Below are 6,846 nucleotides of genomic sequence, written 5' to 3' on the forward strand. Positions count from 1 at the left end.
AAAAAGTAAATTTTTGTCAAAAATTTATAGTTTCTCAAAAATCTAATTTTTTCGAAGTAATTTTTTTTCAAAAACGTTAATCTTTTAAAAAAAAAATAATTTTTGGTACGGGAAGTTCCAGCAAATTGCCTTAAGGCACGATGCCATACCTCACTAGTTTTTTTTTAATTGAATAATCGGAAGCCAAACATAAATCAATTCATAAAAAAGATCCAGGAAATATCAATAAAATATATTTAAATTTATATATATTCAAATAGCTCTGTACGGATCGGAGACATGGACTCTGAGAAAGGTCGATAAAAACTACCTCGAGAGTTTTGAAATGTGGTGCTGGAGGCGAATGGAAAAGATAAAGTGGACAGACAAAAGAACAAATCATTTGTTGCGGTGGCTCTCACACCATGGACCTGCCTTCGGGCAGACTACCATTTATTATTATTATATTCAAATGCCTACAATTATCTAATTCTAAATAATGCCTGTCCGGTATTATCGTCCCGTGTGAAAGACGCCTTAGGCCAGTCAATATAAACAGAAGGAACTCCTCCAATCCTTCAGTAGCGAGCCAACAGCTCGAGTGTAAATATCAAAAGTGAGGTCATGTTAAATTTCTTTTAAAAAACTGACGATAAATATATAAAATTGACGTAAAATAAATATTAAAATGGTAATAATATATTATTAAATATTTTACTTTTAATGTAAAATATGTATAAATAAATAAGTGGTGTTACGTAAATATAAAAGTGCAAGTGTTTATTTCAGGTATGGTTTTTTTCCTAAATAAATTTAATGTGATTGTGCAAAATATTTTTTAACATCTGTATTTAATAAATACACTAAATCTTAAAGTTCGAATGTTTTCAATGTCAAACAATGATAAGTGTTTTTTTGTAATTTTTGCTATTTATTTCTACAATATTACTATAGTTGTATCGTTCACTAAATTTTAAAAATTTCCTTTGACAAACTCTGAAAAGATTTACCAAAATCCGAATAACCGTTTAGAAGTATCAAATCATACATTCGTAGAAAAGAATTTTATATATAAGACATAAATAGTATTTATGTCTTATATATAAAATTCTTCTGTACGGGTGTATGATTTGATACTTCTCCTAAACGGTTATTCGGATTTTGATAAATCTTTTTAGAGTTTGTCAAAGGAAATTTTTAAAATTTAAGGAACGATAAAACTATATTAATTTTGTAGAAATAAATGGCAAACATTACAAAAAACACTTATCATTGTTTGACATTTGACACATTTGATCTGCTAGAAATGTCAATTCACTTGAAATTTGAATTTAGCTGAAATTATGAGCCTAGATGAAATAAGAATGTAATATACAAGAAAAATGTAATGACTACATTATTATTGCCGAAAAGCAGTTGAGATGTGCCATAAATTAAAATGATACTAGTGGGGCGCATGGCATCGTGCCTTAAGGCAAATTGCTGTAACATCCCGTACCAAAAATTATTTTTATTTTATTGAGAAACTATAAATTTTTGAACAAAATTTATTTTTTTGGGAAAAAGACTCTTGAAAAAAAATGTTTTTTTATTTGGAAATATTCTGGAAGTTCTGAACTTTTTTTCAAATCAATTGTACTACTTAGAGACGAAATATCGAAGCGCGTAAGCGCCCCGTCGCTGTCTATCGGAGAAACATTGGTACGGAACTCATAGGAATGTAAACAAAATTTATACTTATTGTTAAAATTTCTATAAGATATCTGTTAATTTTAAGTGCATATGTCTAATGATCATTCTTGACCGCCAAAAGGCATATTTTTTTACTTTTTTTACTAGATCTCCGAAATCGCTAGACCTGCCTTCATGAAAATTTAATCTTGTCAATACAAGTAAAATGTTTTTTGAATTATTAAAATCGGGCACTCCATTCTCTTAAAAACTGAGTTACCGTTTGTGGCACTTTGTAATCAGAACGTCTTCTTATCAACGGCAGTCGAATGTTTTTTGAATAATTGAAATCGGTTGAACCGTGTTCCACAAATCGTCGACGAAAATTTGTATCCACACACACACAGAAACACACACACACAGAAACACACACACAGGCATACACACACAGACATACATCAATTTTTTCTAAGGTATGCCAAATGTTCAGAAACCTCTGAAACGTAAAGATATATAAAAAATTTCATTTTCGATTTTTTGCGATTACTATAACTTACCCTACGGTATTAATAACTAGTGGTGATGGCATCGTGCCTTAAGGCAAATTGCTGGAACTTTCCGTACCAAAAAATTAAGTTTTTAAAAACGATTCCGTTTTTTTAGAACAAAGATTTTTGAGATTTCTAAAATATTTGATTTATTTAATTTGTTAAACATCCTTAACCGCTATTATTGAAATATTTATATATGATGGCTCATCGGCCTCAAATCCATTCTTAGAACAAACTTATTTATTTAATAATTTCTGTACCATATGCAAAGTGCAATTTATTTATCTTGTGCAGAATTACTCAGAAGAATGTTCTGGAACAAATATTTTTCTTATATTTACACAAAAGATGGACATTTGTTTAGTTTTGTAAAAGATCTGAAATTAGCCAGAGATATATTACAAAAATAATAAACAAAATATATTTGTTTGTACTCGATTCAAGGCAGAAAACAGCATAAATGTTGGTACGGAACCTTTTAGCGAATTAGAGCATTCAGCCATACCTACAATAAATAAATTTTATTTATACTATCTTTAACTCTTATACAATCTTATACTTTATTTTATACTATCTTATTATAATATACTATTCAATTTTTTTCATAACTTGACTTCATTCTTATTACTTACTTCGAATTCTATTCATTTTCTGTTTTCTTTTATTTCTTCATTTTTCTTCTTCTTCTAACCTTGCTACTTCTATCTTCTACTTCTATTTATTTTCTGTTTTCTTTTATTTCTTCATACTTCTTTTTCTTCTAACCTTGCTGCTTCTTCTTACTTCTAATTCTATTCATTTTCTGCTTTCTTCTATCCTTCATTCTTCCTTTTTTTCAACCTTGCTTCTTCTTCTTTCTTCTAATTCTATTCATTTCCTGTCTTCTTCTATTTCTTCATTCTTCTTTTTATCTTCGTGTATAAAAATAATATTCATATGAAGGTATTATAAAATATTAGTAAAATAAATTTATAATTATTTTTGTGTAAACAAAGTGTTTAAAGTGACTTACTTAGATAAGAGAAAAAAGTTACATCATAGAATTTATACATTTAGGTAAGTGATTTACTGTTGTGATAATATATATATATAATATATATATATATATATATATACACATATTTAATTCACCTACAGATTTTACTTTAACTAGTCCTTTGCTAGAATTTTTTAAGAATTAAAAAAAAAACAATTTAATTTGTTTTAATCAAAAAGTGTACGAAATTTGCAAAAATTCAGTAATTTTGTTAAATAATGAATATTTATACAATAATTATTTTGTATTTTTTATAATCTGTTTTTATTAATTTATTATTGTTATTAATGTTTAAATTAATTACAGTATAACCTCGTATGCTTGTACGACTTCTCGCTTAATACGCCACTCTATGTCTGCACTTTGAAATAAATTGTTGCTGCCCTGCTTAATAAGCTTTCTCGCTTAAGACGTGTTTTAAAAAATCGTCTCAACCGGGTTTTATTCCATAGAGAAAATAAATTTAATGGAAATATTGATGATTGTTTTGTTATTTGTACACCTTTCAATACGTTTCGTACATAAAAAGTTTGTGCTTTATCAGGTGAATGATTTGATCATTTTTTAATATATATATATATATATATATATATATATATATACAGTTTTCATCAATAATTCATATTAGAATCTTTCTTGACGCTTCAATGAATCCATTTTGAATTCAATTTTATTTTAAAATGGAATTTATGTTTGAATTTTATACTTTTCTGTATATTTGCCAAATCGATCATGCAAATATTTATCTATTTATATATATATATATATATATATATATATATATATATAAATATATACAAATGAATACTTTTATTTAGATAACTTTTGTTTGAATGTAAAACCGAGTTGATTTAGATTTTTTTCATTTAATTGTGAACTGAAATACTCGTATATAACCTCGGTATACTTTACAACTGCAATCTAAAGTGGAGTATGCAATAAAGTGTATACATTTTTAATTACAATTATAAATCTTAAACCATTCGATTATTATGAATGATGTACAAGACGAAAGTGTTTAAATTGCATCTCGGTATACTCTAAAATCTATACTAAAACTTATCTCTTTCTACTTATCTATCATTATCACTTTTTTCCAATCTCTTTCACGTTCTATGTCTTTTTCTCTTTTTTTCGCTTGCTTTGTCTTTTTGTCCTTCTCACTCTATATTACTTTCACATCTTCTTATTCTGTCTTTGTTCCATTCTCTCTCGCTCTCTCGGTCTTTCTTTCATTCGCTTCTTGCTGTCTCTTTCTTGAATGTTCACTCTCTTTCTACTTATATTTCATTATCACTCTTTTTCACAGATAATTATGAAGCAAGTGTTCAAAATTTAATACTTTACAATCTTTTCTAACATTTTAGATCCTACATCAACTCAGAGTACTCTAATTTGAATTGTTCAAATGCTTTTCTTCTATAACTTTCAAACCATTCAATTAATATGAATGACATATTTAAAGTATTTGAACAAAATTAAATAACCTACAATATTTTTCAACATCAAAGGAATCTACACCAACTCCTTCTACTCATAAAGCTCAACTTGACGATTTTTCTTGTTATTTTTTTGCGCTTCAGAGCTTTTGCAAGTGGCGTTAAAATAACACGAAGTGCTTTTTAAATATCAAAGGAACGACACGTGTGGAGAATTATTTTAATAAAAAACTTAGAAGTGATAAGATGGTCTCATAACGTTGCCTTGGGGTACTCCAACAGATATAAATAGACATATGCAAGAGGTTAACAGGTTTTTTGAACATTTTTATTATTAAAAAGGGCTAAATTTAGGGATTTTAAATATAAGTGAGACTTATAAGGATACTTTGATGTATTTTAAATGAAATAAATATTAATAATAAAAGTTTAACGGGTTTTTCGAACAATTTATAAAATGATACAATAGGTGTCAAGTTTGCTAAAAATCAAATATCAATAAAATTGTTTATATTAATTATTAATAATAATTTTACGAAGTAATTTTTAAATATCAAAAGAACGACACGTGTATTTTGATGGAAAATATTTTAATAAAAACTTAGAAGTGATAAGATGGTCTTAAAATGTTGCCTCGGGGTACTCCAACAGATATAATAGACATATGAAAGAGGTTAACAGGGTTTTCGAACATTTTTTTATTAAAAAGACTAAATTTAGGGATTTTAAATATAAGTGAGACTTATAAGGACACTTCGATGCATTTTCAATGAAATAAATATTAATAATAAAAGTTTAATGGGTTTTTCGAACAATTTTCAAAATGATACAATAGGTGTCAAATTTGCTAAAAATCAAATATCAATAAAATTGTTTATATTAATTATTAATAATAATTTTACGAAGTAATTTTTAAATATCAAAAGAACGACACGTGTATTTTATGGAAAATTATTTTAATAAAAACTTAGAAGTGATAAGATGGTCTTAAAATGTTGCCTTGGGGTACTCCAACAGATATAAATAGACATATGAAAGAGGTTAACAGGGTTTTCGAACATTTTTTTATTAAAAAGACTAAATTTAGGGATTTTAAATATAAGTGAGACTTATAAGGACACTTCGATGTATTTTCAATGAAATAAATATTAATAATAAAAGTTTAATGGGTTTTTCGAACAATTTTCAAAATGATACAATAGGTGTCAAGTTTGCTAATCATCAAATATCAAAAAATTGTTTATATTAATTATTAATAAATAAAAATTTAAGTCGTATATGTATTAATTATCATTTTGAAATAAATATTAACTTTATAATTATAATAATTATTTCCTGCATTATCAAACAATCTGTGCAATTTATATTATAATTTCTATGAATTAGATAATTGCATTTCGTATTTCAAATATTGGAATATTTATTTCCAATTTCCAAGTTGCAATTCGCAGAAATGCTTGAAAAATAATACCGACAGAATTATATGCAATAGTTTTGAAGGAAAATATAAATTGCAATATGAAAGTTCTTCGTTGAAAACGATATATATGTATATATATATATATATATATATATATATATATATAAATTGTATATATACTTTCTATAATTTTGAGTACCTCACTTTTTTATCTCTTTTATAATTTTTGTTTCATTGTTTTTCATTAATTCTAACACTTTCTGTCTCTCTCTTTCATATAAACTTTTCCTGTAATTTTGTCTCTTTCATTCTCACTCTCTCGCTGTATCTTTATTTTATTATCACTTTCAAGATTTTTGTCTCATTCTCTCTCATTAATTCTAACTCTCTCTGTCACTCTTTTTCATTTAATTTTACCCGTAAATCTGTCTTCTTCATTCTCACTCTTTCACGGTATTTTCTTTTTATGTTTGAATTACTATATGCAACACAATGCAACGGAAGTGCGTTACGGCTTACTGATTCGTCATGGGCCGTATTCGTAGGAATCGAATTTTGTTCTGAAACGTCACTAATCAACATCTATTTGAAAATTAATTGTTTTTATTGAAGTAAGACTTCTTTAGGCGCGACTAGGGTGTAAATCCGTACAAATGCAACGGAAATCCGTTACGCCCGAACTGTTCGTCATTCGCTCTCGATGAGATCATTTCTATACGGGTCGATTGTGTTTAGTCGTCGTGTATGTGA

General features: G+C 26.9%; 1 protein-coding gene across 1 annotated transcript in view; it reads left to right on the top strand.

The window, feature by feature from the left end:
• The first annotated feature begins 659 nt into the window (after positions 1-659).
• The window catches only part of LOC113363889, an 87,231-nt gene continuing 81,044 nt past the window's right edge, over positions 660-6,846 (top strand). Inside the window, exon 1 of the mRNA XM_026606374.1 lies at positions 660-768. The gene's annotated coding sequence lies outside the window, so the exon portion shown is untranslated. The remainder of the gene's footprint in view (positions 769-6,846) is intronic.

This window comes from Ctenocephalides felis, unplaced genomic scaffold (assembly GCF_003426905.1).
Source record: "Ctenocephalides felis isolate EL2017-DRISC unplaced genomic scaffold, ASM342690v1 CF-g0.4_SCAFFOLD_00845, whole genome shotgun sequence".
NCBI lineage: Eukaryota > Metazoa > Arthropoda > Insecta > Siphonaptera > Pulicidae > Ctenocephalides > Ctenocephalides felis.